Source organism: Acanthochromis polyacanthus, chromosome 11 (genome assembly GCF_021347895.1).
Source record: "Acanthochromis polyacanthus isolate Apoly-LR-REF ecotype Palm Island chromosome 11, KAUST_Apoly_ChrSc, whole genome shotgun sequence".
NCBI lineage: Eukaryota > Metazoa > Chordata > Actinopteri > Pomacentridae > Acanthochromis > Acanthochromis polyacanthus.
In genome coordinates, this window is record NC_067123.1 from 13,622,463 (window position 1) to 13,638,900 (window position 16,438).

The 16,438-nt window shown below is 45.5% G+C and overlaps 1 pseudogene; it reads right to left on the reverse strand.

The window, feature by feature from the left end:
• Positions 1–1,536: 1,536 nt before the first annotated feature.
• Positions 1,537–16,438, reverse strand: part of LOC110958385 (LIM/homeobox protein Lhx9-like) — a 42,793-nt pseudogene continuing 27,891 nt past the window's right edge.

Here is a 16,438-nt window from a genome sequence, read left to right on the forward strand (position 1 = left end):
CCCTGCCCTTTTAAAAACTGCCCATCTTCCCCCACCATCACACCATCACTCCCTCTGACGCATGCAGTCTTCAGCGTAATCTTCATTCTTTCAGCTGGGAAACGTCGGCCCACTTCAGCGTTGAGGCCCTAAAAGTTGTCATAATAATTGCTCCTTAATTGGGGAGGTGAAGTAGCAGCAGCAGCGTTCATTAAGATGCTTTAGAGAAGAGAGAGTCTCTGGGAGAGAGACAGGTTACTTTTCAGGTCTCTATTCTCAGTATCATTACGGTCGTCTCACTAGGAAATCGCAGACACACCTGAAAGAATGTCATTCAAGCTTTCAGAGGAATTATCTCTGTGACAGACCTCAGACCTCTCTCGCAATTAACACTAGATATCCCAGATTTTGCCATGTTTTTTTTTTTACTCCCAGAACTGTGCCAAATGGCTCTGGCTACTATCTATTCATTTTGAAATGAGGACCATTTCTGAGGAATGTGAGCATTGTCCCTGATAATGGCTGGTGATCAATACTTGAAATCCCAGGTTCAAGTGGTAATGTGCACACTAGTGTCTCGTTGTCATAACAAAAGTGTCTGTAAACCAGGGATTAGTGCCAAGTGGCTCTTCTCTGGGGTGCAGAGATATAGGTATGTGTCATAGGGCTCAGGGCTGGGATTTCAAGGCTCTGCAGGCCTCACTGTTTTGTGTGTGTGTCTGTGTGTGTGTGTGCTTTTCAGTCATTTAGAGACTGAACAAAAGAAATAAAAACACAAAACAATAAATTTTTTAACCTTCCACACCCCCCCCCCCCCCCAAAAAAAAATGCATCACAAGATTCCAAAATCAACAAGCTGTTTGTGAAGCCAAAAGATGGGGGGGGGGGGAAGCAGGAAATGCTCGATTCAGTTCACAACTAAAAGGCTAAATGTAGCAAAAACTGTGGCTTTTTTGCTTTCAAAGTTATTGTAGATTTATCAGAAACCCATGCCTAAAAAGAGACACAAGTTGACCACAAAGTGACCGCAAAGAGACACAGAATGACTGTGAGGAGATGCAAAATGACTATAAAGGGAAACAAAATAACCACAGAGACACAATATGACTAGAAAAAGACACAAGATAACCACAAAAAGATATAAAATGACCACTAAAGGGACAAAAATTGTTGCAAAAAGAGAAAAAAATCCCAGAAAGAGACACAAAATGATCATAAAGAGACACAGAATTACTGTAAAGAGACACAACATGAAGAAAAAGACACATAAAATGACTACAAAAAAGTTTGATTCCTTTTCTCTTGTCCCACTAAAAAATTTACTACGATTCATTTTGAAGAAAATGAAATTTAGAATGTGTTGAAGCAGCTCATTATTTTTTTATTTTAAACATCCATATGATATATGCAGCTGTCAAACTTCACAGACATGTTTGTTGTTTGTGTTAAAAGACTTGTACACCTCTCTAATGTGCCCTGCGACAGACTGGCGACCTGTCCAAGGTGTCCTCTGCCTTCGCCCGAGTCAGCTTGGATAGGCTCCAGCACCCCCCGCGACCTTAGTGAGGATAAAGCGGTGTATAGAGAATGGATGGATGGATGGACCTCTCTAATGTGGACCTCGATGCTCACTCCCCTGCACCTGGATCAAATTTCTGCTAACATAAACTCAACAGTTCCCCTTTACGTAACTATTCTCTAATGTTCAGCACCGTTTATTTGTTGAGTAGCAGTAATGTGGACTGAAAGTATCCGGATCAACTTCTCTCTCTGCTCCTCCTCCTCCTGCCTCCTCAAAGTCCCTGTAGGCCTCCAGAGAGGTGAGACACCCCGGTGTGTTTTGGGAGTCGTAGTCCAGGAAGAAGTCAGGGCTGTACAACAGCTGCTGTGAAGGCTGGGTGGCTGTCAGGATCGCCAGACACTCACCTAGCGGGGTGGTGATCAGGGACAGCTGCAGCTGGTCGATGGTACTGGTGGGGAAGGGTGGCGGCTGGCCCAGGGGGGAGCAGGATGGGGGAGGTGGGGAGCTAGTTGCTTTGGTTACGGCCGTCAGGGGAGCAGACGGCAAGTTAACCTGAGAGCCGTCGCAGTTGAGGGAACGCCTGAGTTTAGCCCGGGCATTCTGAAACCACACCTGAGGGAAGACAAGGCCACCATCTTAGATCTTAGTTAAAGGACTGGCATTCACAGTGTAGAGTAGACATTCTTCATTGAATGTGTGCAAAATAAACGGATTATAAATCTATGGGCCAATGGGATCACACATGAAAGAGGCCCACACAAAATTACCACTAAAAGACTCAAAATGGCCAAAATATGAAACAGAAGAGCCAAAAATTACCAAAAAGAGACAGAAAATGACCACAAAAGAAATAAAATGACCACAAAAAGACTCAAAATGAACACAGAGAGGCACAAGATGGTGACAAAGACACAAAATGACTACAGAAAGACAAAGAACAACCATTAAGAGAGGGGAAAAAACTAACAAAAAGCTAAAACAAAATACAGAAGCAAATGCAAACTGACCACAAACAGTTGGGATCAACCAAAAATGAGCACAAAATGCACACAAACCACTGCAATGTCGCACAATGCCACCCAATCAAGAAAGTCAAATAAACATGAACAGAAAGACCTGCAAAGAAATGACAAACTGATCAAAAACTGACAAAGTGACATGATAATGCTTGACATATTGCTTTGTGGATAGGAGGATTATGGGGCCTTTACACATCTGTGCCCTCCAGCTTCTTATCTAATAATCCATCAGTACACCGGCCACAGCTGTTTAATAAATATTTAAATCCTCCAGTTCATCTTGCTTTTTATCCACTTTGATCATTATGGATTGTTGTTGATGTGTGATCCTCAGACTCCAGAAATATTCAGAAGTGTTCAGGTATTAAGTGTTCATACCTGCAGGACTCTCTTGGGCAGACTGGTCGTATGTGTGAGGCAAGTCCAGTCTTTACCATCAGGGTTGTGCTTCTGGGCGAAGTATGACTCCAGCGCTCTGAGCTGCTCACTGCGGAAACACGTCCTGATTCACTTGGTTCGCCTGCGGGTCCGCCCACCTGCCACCCTGTAATCCAGTCGTGGCTCTGGACTGCTCACGGACTCCTCACCTTCACCGGAGACCTGGTGTGGACCGGTCTCTCACATTCAGGAGCCTTTAGTTAGTTGTGGAAAGCTCTGAGCCCACCTCAGTGCTTTAGAAAAATAGCCCTTTAGCCTCTTGTAGCTTCTAGTTTCCTCGTTTGTTTCAAGAAACCTCCACAGAGAAGCTTTTAAGCAAGGGGAATCCTAAATAAATCTATCATTTACGCTTTATTCAGTAACTTCAACCTCAGAAGTAAACTTTCTTTAACAAATTTGCAGTAACTGATGGACTGTGTCTCTATACATCCCAGGGGCTTTTTTTTAGAACCTTCCCACCATTGCTCATAGAGAATCCAAATGAAACTTTCAGTTAATTAGCAAAAGTAAAGAAATTGATTTTATATTGAAAATGTTACTTTATCAATTAGAAATAAATATTACATAAAGTCGGATAAAGTCAAACTTCACTGATGTTTGTTACCTTGAAATATTGACTTTGTGTAGATTTACATTTAGGATTTAGTCAGCACACCCATGTCAGTTCAATACATTCACACAGTCCCTGCATGAAGTTACTCAAACACCCATCATAAGCTGTTTTGTCACAGTTTGTCTCCATAAGCCTGAGCAACCTCTCTAGAAAAATTGGACAAGGAGGTAATTAAATGACTGATTAGCTTGGTTATACGAGCAGCCAAGTGAGGCTCTGTTAGCAGGCAGCCACAGGCTGCTCTGAAATAGCTGTTGGAAACACAGTTTCCCCACCATTAACACCTGTAGTCAACCCTCCACAGGCAGTTCCATCACCATTCACTTCTTAGGTCAACCATTCAAACCTGCTTGAGTCAGCAATTTCACCACAATTCACACTTTAAGCTGACTTTACCCAGGCAGTTTCACCACCACGCATGAGTCACCTCTCCCCAAGTTTCCGCAATATTTGAGGGGGTCAGAAGCAGAGTAGACTAATCCACAAAAAGTCTGAATTGAGATTAATATAATTTCTTTAATATGTTAAGGTCTCGGTTCTAGTGGCAAAGTGGTTGAACCCACAATCTAAATATAGTTTTACAGTGGTGCTTGAAATGTTAGATCATTCTTGAAAACACAAAACTTTGAACCCATTTTTCTCAAAAAACTAAAGAAAGTCGGTTAGACCACTCTGCTTCCAAACCCTTCATTTACATCATGGCAGATTCCACACTATTCACATCTTACGTCAACCCTCGCTAGGCAGTTTCTGTCAGGGCCTCCTCCTCATTCCCCCCCTCCCCCCATTCCCACCTGGCATCCCAAATCCCTTTTTCTCATCTGTCTCCCCCCTTTTCTCTCCCTCTCTTGCTCCCCTCTCCCTCTGTTGCTTCTCTCTCCCTCTCTCCTCCCGAAGCCACCGGCTCCCAGTTCGGCCTCCGGCCCGGCCCCCGGACGGCGCCCACCTCTGCCGGTCCCCAGTCTGGCCCCCAGGCCGACCGCCTTTGCAGACCCTCCAGCCTGCCCAGCCCCGGCCTATTCTGCCCTCGGGCCGTCCTCCGGAGAGGTCCCTCCTGTCTGTCCAGCCCCTGGGCCATCCTCCAGAGTGGTCCCTCCAGCTTGTCCGGCCCCGGCCTGTCCAGTCCCCGGGCCGGCCTCCGGAGCGGTCCTTCCTACCTGTCCAGTCCCAGTCTGTCCAACCTCCGGGCCGCCCTCCGGAAAGGACCCTCCAGCCCATCCAGCCTTGGCCTGACTGTCCCCCGGAATGGACCCTCCAGCCCATCCGGCCTTGGCCTGTCCAGCCCCCGGGCCGTCCTCCGAAATGGTCCCTCCTGTCTGCCCAACCTCCGGGCCGCCCTCCGGAAAGGACCCTCCAGCCCATCCAGCCTTGGCCTGACTGTCCCCCGGAATGGACCCTCCAGCCCATCCGGCCTTGGCCTGTCCAGCCCCCGGGCCGTCCTCCGAAATGGTCCCTCCTGTCTGCCCAACCTCCGGGCCGTCCTCCGGAACGGACCCTCCGGCCCGTCCAGCCTTGGCCTGTTCCGCCTTCAGGCCATCCTCTGGAATGGACCCTTCAGCCTGTCCAGTCTCGGCCTGTCCGGCCTCCGGGCCGACCTCCGAAATGAACCCTCTGGACCGTCCGGCCTTGGCCTGTCCAGCCTACGTGCTGTCCTCCGGAACAGACCCTCCGGCCCGTCCATCCTCGGACAGTCTGGCCTCCGGGCCGTCCTCCAGAGTGGACCCTCCAGCCCACCCGGCCTTGGCCTGTCCGGCTTCCGGATCAGACCTTCCGGCCTGTCCATCCTCGGCCGGTCCAGTGTTCGGGCTGACCTCCGGAGCAACTCCTCCGGCTAGTTCAGTCCAGCCCTTGCCCAGCCCAGTCCAAGCCCTGTTCAGCTGCCAGTCCAATCCTAGTGTAGTCCAGCTGATTTTTCAGTCCAGTTTGGTCTCAGTCCAGCTACTTTTTTCAGTCCTGTCCTAGCCCAGTCCTTCGTCCTGTCCTAGCCCAGTCCAGTCCTTCATCCTGTCCAAGTCCAGTCCAGTCCCCAGTCCTGTCCTAGTCCAGTCCTTAGTCCAGTCCAGCTACATGCCCAGTCCAGTTCAAGCTCCAGTCTCATCTTAGTCCAGTCCAGCCATTATTCAGTCCAGCTTCAGTACAGCGCGACTATTGCTCAGTCTAGTCCCAGTCCAGTTCCAGTCGAGTCCAGGTCCAGCTCTAGTCCAGGTTCTCCTCTAGTCCCCCTTTCGTCCCTCCGAGTCCCTCCTGTCTTTCTAGTCCCTCCTATCCCTCCAGTCCCTCCTGTCCTTCCTGTCCCTCCAATCCTTCCTGTCCATCCAATCCTTCCTGTCCCTCCAGTCCTTCCAGTCCTTCCTGTCTCTCCAGTCCTTCAAGTCCTTCCAGTCCTTCCTGTCCTTCCAGTCCCTCCTGTCCTTCCAGTCCCTTCTGTCCCTCCAGTCCTTCTCGTCCCTCCAGTCCCTAAATCCCTCTAGTCCTTCCCGTCCCTCCAGTCCCCCCTAGTTCCCCTCTAGTCCCACTGAGTCCCTCTAGTCCCTCTGCGCGCCCCTAGTCCCTCGGGAACGCACCGTCGGCACCCATCCAGACCAGTTCCGTGGGGTGCCGGAAGGCGCCCGTTGAGGGGAGGTACTGCCATTACCACCTGGCATCCCAAATCCCTTTTTTTCATCCATCTCCCCCCTTTTCTCTCCCTCCCTTGCTCCCCTCTCCCTCTCTCCTCTCCCTCTGTTGCTTCTCTCTCCCTCTCTCCTCTCCCTCTGTTGAGCCTCTCTCTCCTCAGCGGTGCACCGAGTGGAGTGCAGTCACACAGCTGCCTCCACTCAGGTGATTAGCCACCTCCCCAGAATCCGGACAGCTGTGGCTCATCCAGTGATTACACCTCTCACAATAAAAGACCGGTTCCTGCACCCACAACTCGCCAGATTGTAAACTCCTGCCACGCAGTCAGTTTCCCTCTCGCCGTTTTAATCTGTTTGATACCAGTGCTGCTTCTAACACTGTCCTCCCTGGCCCCCTGCCTTCTGCCTGCCTGCCGCCGCGAGCTCTCACGCTCTCCCGATAACCTCACTCTGCTACACCCAGACCGCTTGCGGTCCACGGATCCCCGGCTCCCCGCTCCGTCCCCGGACTCTTCTCCTCTACACCACCCCGGACTCCTCTCTGGCTCCTCACCCCTCCACGTTCTCCCCACCTTCCCTCAATAAACTGGCATTATATCCTGTCTCAGCCTCAGTAGTGTGTTCTCTCCTCGGATTCGCCAGCGTGAAACCATGACAGTTTCACCACTACTCACAGCTTGAGTAGTCCCTTCCCAGGCAGTTTCACATCATTCACAACTTGTACTCACCCCCTGAGTTCTCCTTCCCCAGGCAGTTTGACCTCCGCCCCCCGCCCCCCGCCCTCCACCCCCCACCCTACCCCACCCCCAAGTGCTTGATGTGGACGTGGAAATAAATGCCTGGAACCTCTTGGATAGGTGGTGGAAAGTCTTCAAGAACTGAAAATAAGTCCAGTTGCTTTCTCCTGAAGCATCTAGGAAAAACGTCTAACTTTAATTGGCCAAAAAACTGTTACAATTGCTGCGGATTATGACAGCTGTAACTACAGGAGAAGAGACAAACAGTTCTTGATCTTATGGTAAACAGAGGAGTCGCCATAACATCTACTGCTATTCTCCACACTCAACTTTAATAAACATTAAACATGTAATGAAGAAGATGACAGGCTCCCTGCCATCACTTGCAGTGAAAACATGAAATTCAATCATCTCTGAACTTCCGGTGACTGACTGGACAAGATGGGGGCTTAGGAGTCTTGCTCTTGCCCTAACTTCCCAATTCTGACATTTCTGTCCCACTGAACTTGGCTTACTCTTTTGCCTTGACCATTTTTTCCACTGACAGGAACGAAATGACTGATTCTGCAAAGAAAGCTGGCTCGAATGGTACCTCCAAAGCAAACAAAGCTACATGTGTTAACAAGCTTAAAGCCATTACCGATTCACTGATGGTGAAACAACATGAATTTTTTGAACCTCAGTTTACTCAGCTGCACGAGTTGGGCAAAAGCACTGATAGTAAGCTGGATGCTATCCAGGCAGAGCTAGTGGCCCTTTTGGGCAGTATGACTTTGCTTAAGGCTGAGTTTTCTACACTTCAGAGCATTGTGGAAGACATCTCAAAGGCTGTTACTGAGTTCCATTTCATTGATTCATGTTACAGCTTGTGCAGCAGTTCCAGTCTGCTTGCAAGGTTGAGGACAAATCCGGCATAATAAGTCAGTAATCCAAGAAATGATCTTAACTGACTCACATTTGCTGGCGGTGTAGCCTCCATAGAACCCTTTGTTTTTAATGGCGCCTTGTGGAGACCTTTGCTGTCAATCACCTCCCAAATATTCAACTGATGGGCAGAAAAACCCACTTGTCCTTCCGAACTTTCAAGCCGTGGTCCTTCAGCCATTTCAGTGTTGCCTCCAGGTTCCTCAGATGGGTCTGTTCATCGGGTCCTGTGATGAGCAGATTGTCCAGGTAACACTGAACCCTCAAAAGACCACTCAGAATCTGATCCATCGCTCTTTGGAACAGCGTGGGAGCTGAGGTGATCTCGAAAGGAAGTCTCTTATACCTGTACAGGGTACTTATGGCATCAGCTCCAGGCTCCTCAAATCCTGCGCAGATCATTGAACCCACTGCAGTTTGCCTACCAGCTCGGCATCGGGCTTGATGATGCAGTGATCTACCTCCTGCACAGATGTCTATCTCATCTGGAGAAGATGAAGAGCACTGTGAGAATCATGTTTTATGATTTCTCCAGTGCCATCAACACCGTCAAGCCTACAGTTCTAGGGGACAAGCTGGAGCAGACAAGAGTGGACTCCCACCTCACAATGTGGTTGGTGGATTACCTCACCAACCCGCCACAGTTTGTGAGGGCAGGGGATTGTGTGTCTGACACTTGCTGGTTTTACATGGGACCTGTTATTCCTCTTTCATTCTGAATAAAAGTTAATTCCGCTTTAAAATGTCTTTGTAAACACTTAATTCCGAATTCAAAAGTTAATTCCGAATAAACTTAATTTCTAATAAACTACCTGGTTTATTCTGATGTTAATTACGAATAAACTAATTCCTGTGTACGTTCTATTCATGTATACAGTTAATTCTGTTTTAGTTAATTCCGGTCATTCTGCGCATGCTTGGCTCCTCACATAGCAATGACGTAGCATCATTTTGCACATGCTTGGCTCCTCACGTAGCGAAGACATAGCGATGTACATGTTCTACGACCTTTGTCGAGTTGCTGTTTCAAAACGACAATAAAAAGCAATGCAAAGGGTGCCTGTATAGCTCAATCAGTTAAGCGGGTGAATCATGTACATTGGCTATTCCCTGACTCAGCAGCCCAGGTTTGATTCCCGCTTGTGGGCTTTTGCTGCATGTCTTCCCCCTACTCTTCTCCCCCGTTCCCTGTCAGTCTCTCACTTCACCTATCAAATAAAGCCAAAAAATAACTTTAAACAAAAAAGAAAAGCATGCTTATTAGTTGTTCCTACGTGTTGTTGGGAAAAAGAAATACCACGGCAAATGAAGTTTGTTTTCTTTTGGTAAACAGGGATAAGTCACATCCACTCCCTGTCCAATCAGAATCCTTTCCAATGCCCAAGCGTTACAGAGGAATTAAGGAAGGGGAAAAAACATGCGGTCCATGTAAATCGAAATTTGGAATTAATATTTCCATCTATACTCCAAGAACAAAGCTTTAATTCCGAATGAGTTATTTCAGAATGAGTTAATTCCAAAATAAAAACTCCATGTAACCGTGGCAACTGTGGTCTGCAGTACGGGGGCCCCACAGGTGACTGTCCTTGCTCCCTTTCTTTTCACCCTCTACACTGCAGATTTCTCCCCTCACATCACAAACTGCCATCTTCAGAAGTTCTCTGACGACTCCGCCATCGTCGGCCTCATTACAGACGGAGATGAGGAGGAATACAGAGAACTTAACTGGGACTTTCTGGATTGGTGCCTACTGAATTGCCTACAGATCAATGGAGTGAAGACCAAGGAACTGGTGGTGGACTTTAGCAGGAACAGACACACTTCTCCTACACCAGTAAATATCCAGGGAATGGACACTGAGATTGTGGACTCTTACAGGTATCCGGTGTGAGAGCAATATGCTCGGAATGTACATACATGGTATTCAATTATAAACTACTCATTTTAGACATAGATTAGGAACCATTAACAGAGTGTGTTCTAATAATTAGCAGATGTGTGTGTAAAACTCAGGTAACTCGAGGTTTGAAGGTTGCAGAGAGTGTTCCGAGAATGATTATTATTCAGTGTGACGCATATTTATGGTTATAGCAACAGGGTTATTTTGTGCAAGAACAGGAACACGCAGTTCTTCTACTAGCACACTATGTGCTCTCGATATGCAAGACAACTGGAGAGTCAGATAGAAAGGCTACAGTTGGTGAAATAGGGAAAGGACACCCAGGAGAGGAGTATAAGTCCCCGGCTACGTAGTTCTTTCTTCGTACTTCGACATAGACAGACGCGGAGGAGGCTGTGGCTTCTGACAGATAGAGCAGATTATATTGTGTAAGTACCCTTGCAAGAAATGATGTTTTGCTGATGTTCTGACTTCTGTATCCAATAAAGTGTATTTATTCAACCAAACAACTGACTAATTTTTGAATACCTGTTCTTCCTCACCAACCAACTCGGGGAGACGGAGGGGATCAATGATTGACAGGACAAGAGTTTTTCCCGTCTCAACAATTTGGGGGCTCGTCCGGGATGAGGAAACAGGTGGTTGGAGTTCCTTCGTAGGAGTATTATGATCACCAGGCGCCTGATAATACAAGGTAAGCAGAAACCTTTTCTAAATTCTGCTTATTGAACATTCTAAATCGTTGTGATCACAGAAACTATACACACGTGGACAAAATTGTTGGTACCCCTCAGTTAAAGAAGGAAAAACCCACAATTCTCACTGAAATCACTTGAAACTCACAAAAGTAACAATAAATAAAAATTTATTGAAAATTAAATAATCAAAATCAGCCATCACTTTTGAATTGTTGATTAACATAACTATTAAAAAAAACAAACTAATGAAATAGGGCTGGACAAAAATGATGGTACCCATAACTTAATATTTTGTTGCACAACCTTTTGAGGCAATCACTGCAACTAAACGATTTCTGTATTTGTCAATGAGCGTTCTGCAGCTGTCAACAGGTATTTTGGCCCACTCCTCATGAGCAAACAGCTCCAGTTGTCTCAGGTTTGATGGGTGTCTTCTCCAAATGGCATGTTTCAGCTCCTTCCACATATGTTCAATGGGATTCAGATCTGGGCTCATAGAAGGCCACTTTAGAATAGTCCAACGCTTTTCTCTCAGCCATTCTTGGGTGTTTTTGGCTGCGTGTTTTGGATCGTTGTCCTGTTGGAAGACCCATGACCTGCGACTGAGACCAAGCTTTCTGACACGAGGCAGCACATTTCTCTCCAGAATGCCTTGATAGTCTTCAGATTTCATCGTACCTTGCACACTTTCAAGACACCCTGTGCCAGATGCAGCAAAGCAGCCCCAAAACATTACTGAGCCTCCTCCATGTTTCACCGTAGGGACAGTGTTCTTTTCTTCGTATGCTTGGTTTTTGAGTCTATGAACATAGAGTTGATGTGCCTTACCAAAAAGCTCCAGTTTGGTCTCATCTGTCCAAAGGACATTCTCCCAGAAGCTTTGTGGCTTGTCAACATGCATTTTTGCAAATTCCAGTCTGGCTTTTTTATGAGTTTTTTCAGCAGTGGTGTCCTCCTCGGTCGTCTCCCATGAAGTCCACTTTGGCTCAAACAACGACGAATGGTGCGATCTGACACTGATGTACCTTGGCCTTGGAGTTCACCTTTAATTTCTTTGGAGGTTGCTCTGGCTCTTTGGATACAATTCGAACGATCCGTCTCTTCAATTTGTCATCAATTTTCCTCTTGCGGCCACGTCCAGGGAGGTTGGCTACTGTCCCGTGGGTCTTGAACTTCTGAATAATATGAGCCACTGTTGTCACAGGAACTTCAAGCTGTTTAGAGATGGTCTTATAGCCTTTACCTTTAAGATGTTTGTCTATAATTTTTTTTCGGATGTCCTGGGACAATTCTCTCCTTCGCTTTCTGTTGTCCATGTTCAGTGTGATACACACCTTTTCACCAAACAGCAGGGTGACTACTTGTCTCCCTTTAAATAGGCAGACTGACTGATTATGAGTTTGGAAACACCTGTGATGTCAATTAAATGACACACCTGACTTAATCATGTCACTCTGGTCAAATAGTTTTCAATCTTTTATAGAGGTACCATCATTTTTGTCCAGGTCTGTTTCATTAGCTTGTTTTTTTAAATAATTATGTTAATCAACAATTCAAAAGTAATGGCTGTTTTTGATTATTTAATTTTCAATAAATTTTTATTTATTGTTACTTTTGTGAGTTTCAAGTGATTTCAGTGAGAATTGTGGGTTTTTCCTTCTTTAACTGAGGGGTACTAACAATTTTGTCCACGTGTGTATGATCACTGGCACTTGGCTTAGTGACCGTTGGGTCACTAAGCCAAGTGCCAGTGATCATACAAGGTTTGTGTTGGCCAATCTAATAAGGTTGTTACCACTGAGAGAAGAACAGATCTGCACTTACATCAAAGTGACCGCTGTCTAGTTATTTGTCCTTGGGGAACTTTTTCGCAATAAACTCCGAGGCGTCCTCCGGTGAAGAAAACCGGTGGCGGAATTCATTGTGTCTTATCTCCAAAGTGGCGGGGAAACGGAGCGCATACTCGACTTTCATCTCTTTCAGCTCAGCTTTTACTCTGTTAAAAGCAATGCACAGTCACAAAGAAGAAAAGAAGAAAAAAAAAATTGCACATGAAGCTTAAGCAATGGCACCATGAGTGGTTGGTGTCATTTTTGAGCGGACTTGCAGACAAAAAAAAAGAAAAAAAAACAATGCGACGCTCCATTGTATGCTTGGAATAATCCGGGAAGAACATTATGCTTACACCACGCCACTTGATCTCTCTCTTATCTCGGGCGGCACGAAGTATTTCCTCCTTTTGCTGGAATCGGAGCATATTCACCATCACTGGCCGGGGTCGCTCTCTCTGTCCCTGGCTGCGTCTCGGCACTCCGGTCGGTATAACAGTGTGCCCGCTGTATTTCCAATGCGCCGGTGAACTGGTGATCCAGCATAACAGGAATCTCCTTCTGAAGAAAGGTAATCATATCATTCCCCTCTTGCAACTCAGGTATGCCCAGTATTTTAATGTTACAGCGGCGTCCTCTGTTGTCTAAATCTTCGAGGTGGTTTTGCATTTTTTGTAGTTCCTCACGGAGTGTGGTAAGTTGTTGGTCAGTCGTGTCTGCATTTGTTTCTAATACGGCAACTCTTTCCTCCGCCTCATCCATACGGGCGCTCAGCGCACCTAGCCTCCCCTCGATTTCCCCGACAGTGGCCTTAATTTGCTTGGTGTCTTGCTCGATGTTAGTCGTCGACTCCCGTATAGCCTTTATTTCAGTGAACAGGAAGCCCAGCGTTATCTGTCCCTCACCATTGGCAGTAGGACTTGATGTAGCTATGGATCCCTCGTCTGAGGCTTTGCTAATGTAGTCATCCATCTTCTTGCTAGCGTTAGCTTAAGCTTGTTGCGCGGATGTTAGATTGTGCCGTGGAGTCTTCCTTGTTTCACGTATAGACATTGAGATTGGTCAGGCCGACTACCAAGTGGTTAAAAAGGCAAAAACCATGACGTGTAGCATAAAATCAGACGAATGGATCTGTCATAAGATATATTTTCGGCGAAGGGTCACAGAGCAACTGTTCAAGTCGTCATCTTCGTCAAGCGCCCCTAGTGATCCCCTGCTGGAGGTTTTCTTTCTAAATCTTCATATGTCCTTCTTTCTTCATGATTCCTTAAACCTTGACCAGATTCCCAGTTCCAGACGCACTGAAGCATCTGACAGCCTGATACTGCCACCACCGTGTTTAACTGTGGGGATGGTGTTCTTTGGGTCCTACGCCTCTCCCTTCTTTCTCCAAACAGAAGCAACGTCTCTACGACCAAAGAGCTCTAGTTTAGTCTCATCTGAAGGACACGCTTCCTGTCTTCATAATCTTTCTCCAGGTTGTCCTCAGCAGACTTCGGTCTGGCTTTAAGGTTTCTCTTCTGTGGAAGGGGAGGGTTCGGGTTCAGTCCATTTCTGTGCAGGGCTCTAGTGACTGTCTTCTTTGACATAACAATTCCTGACTTCTCTAAGTCATTAACCAGCGTTTTGGTGGTTGTTCCAGCATCTTTAGACACATCTCTCACAGGTTTTCTTTCCAGAGTCTTTGAAATCTTTGGCTTCCTCCCTCTTCCAGACTTGTTCTGTGCTGTGTGGCGCTCTCTGAATTTCTTAATAAGACTTGTTTCTCCACTTCTGGACACTTGGAAACGCTGTGATAACTTTGTAGACCCTTCTCCTCCTTTGTATGCATCAACAATTCTTTTTCTATTTTTGTTTTTGGCATGATGCTTTCTCAAGTAATAGTTCAAATCCTTAAGTTTTTATACTGTGTGTAAAGTGCAGGACAACCCCAGTTTTAACTTGATTGATTGATTGATTGACTGATTGATTGATTACAAGCTGTGAGCGTTACAAAGTTAAAACACATGATTGCACAACAGCGGTTTGTGGTTTGGCTCAATAAAAAGGTAAATTCTTAAGGAGGCTAATAATTTTGACCCTGGTAGTTTTTGGTTTTTGTTGAATAATTTTGTTTCTTTGTGCAAAATAAAATAAAGTAAGCATCTAAAATAAAACTAGGATGTTTAGAAAAGCTGAGATAGAAATTCCTTGATGTGTTTAACAGCACTTGGGAATTTAAAAAAAAAAAACTTAAATTTCATGGTGTGGCTAATAATTTTATCATAAACTGTATAATACTTTTTAAAAAATATTTTGAGTTGTTTATCACTAAAAATCTGTTTTTCTGCATGTAGAAAAAAAATTACAGATCAAATAAAAATTATTGAAATTGTTCCAAAAGAGAGAGCTTTGGGTGTCTGTGAAAGACATGTTGTTTGAACTTGGAATGTGGTATGTCTCACAGTATTAATATTTTCCTACATTCCAAAAATGTTGTAATTTTGCAGTTCAGAGTGTGGGGTGCTGGGATATGCAGTGTTTCTCTACATTCAGGCAGAAATAGGTACAGCTGAACAGCCTTAAAAAATGTTGTAATGTTGCAGCTGTGGGCCTCATAGGGTTAAATGGATTGCAATACATTTTCCTTAAAAAATGTTGTAATGTTGCAGCTGTGGGCCTCATAGGGTTAAATGGATTGCAATACAGCGGTTATGGTGAATGTGAAAGTTTCACAAAAAAGTGACTAAGCTGCCAGTGTGGAAAGGCTATCACATCTTAATGTACTTATATTAACCCAATGTACATTTTAGTACCACTTTGGTTTGGTCACCTGAGATGGTACCTATATCTGTTCTGGCCCATGGACGACAGGGGAATGGGCAGCCGCAAGGAAGCGGGGCTGAGCTCAGCCTGTGACATAAAATGTGCATATTTACCCCCAGTTGTCATGGTAAAGGGAAAGCTGTTGGTATTTTAAACTTGAAACCTATTTTATTGGATTCCTTGACCCCAAAAATGCACACTTTGACACCAAGGTTTTGCTGACAGAAACATGTCTTTTATTCGTTTGATTATCTTGTCTTTATCCAAAAAGTTCACTGGACATTTCAAGCATGAATGTTTTGGCATACTCGCCATCTGTGAATGGCTTTTCGTCCCTCACTATTGCTAAAGCACCAGTAAAGCTAGCCAAATGCCAGTCACCTTGTCTGGTCTATACATGGAGCTGCTGCTGACTAGCTTTCACGCTGCACAGTAGCTCTTGACATACCTTCTTCCTGCTGCCCCCGCTGGATATTTCGATGCAAATGTGGCATTGCTTGTGTCGAAGTGCCACTTTATATTTGATGGTTTCATCGATGTAATTTTGTCATTGCATATAAGACACACCGCAGAACCTGCTCTCTCTACAAAGGCGAATTCTTCTGTCCATTGCTGCTGAAATGTACAATATTCCTCATCTTTTTCTTTTCGCCATCTTCTTCGGCAAAAGAGTTTGCTCAGCTAGCTGACTATTTTATAAAAGGAGGGAAGTTTACTTCTTCACCTCACAACGACCCATGTAGGCTACTGCATTATCCAAAAAAAAAAATAGAGTTTTGATGTTGCACCCGCCTGTATCTTGAAGAACAGCTGGGATTGGCTCCAGCCACCTGCAACCCTGAACAGGAGCAGTAAAAAATGGATGGATGCATGAGAATGTTTTATATGTTAAATGTTATTTTTAACACTGATTTCTGTAATGTTTTATTTTATATGTAAGCAGAATTATTCATTACTTATCGCGTTAAGAAATGTCAGCTAAGATTTATCTGCAAGCCCGATGCAGTCATCAAAAGAGCCACATCTGGCTCGTGAGCCATAGGTTGCCGACCCCTGGCATAGATTTTGATGTCTGCATTTAGCAAACTGAGAGGCCTGTAGTTACCACATTCTATTGGATCTTTATCCTTCTTCAGGAGTAAGGAGATTACTGCAATGTTTACATCCCTTGAAAAAGAACCCGTCTCTGTGGAGAAATGGATCATACTGAGAAGTAAAGGGCCAAGTTGGTCCCAGAAGGTCAAATATAATTCTGGAGGTATACCATCTAGCAGAGGTGATTTACCTTTTTACATACAAGGAGCAGCTACCTTGAGCTCTTTTAGTGAGATTGGTCTGGCTAAGTCCTTTGCATCATCC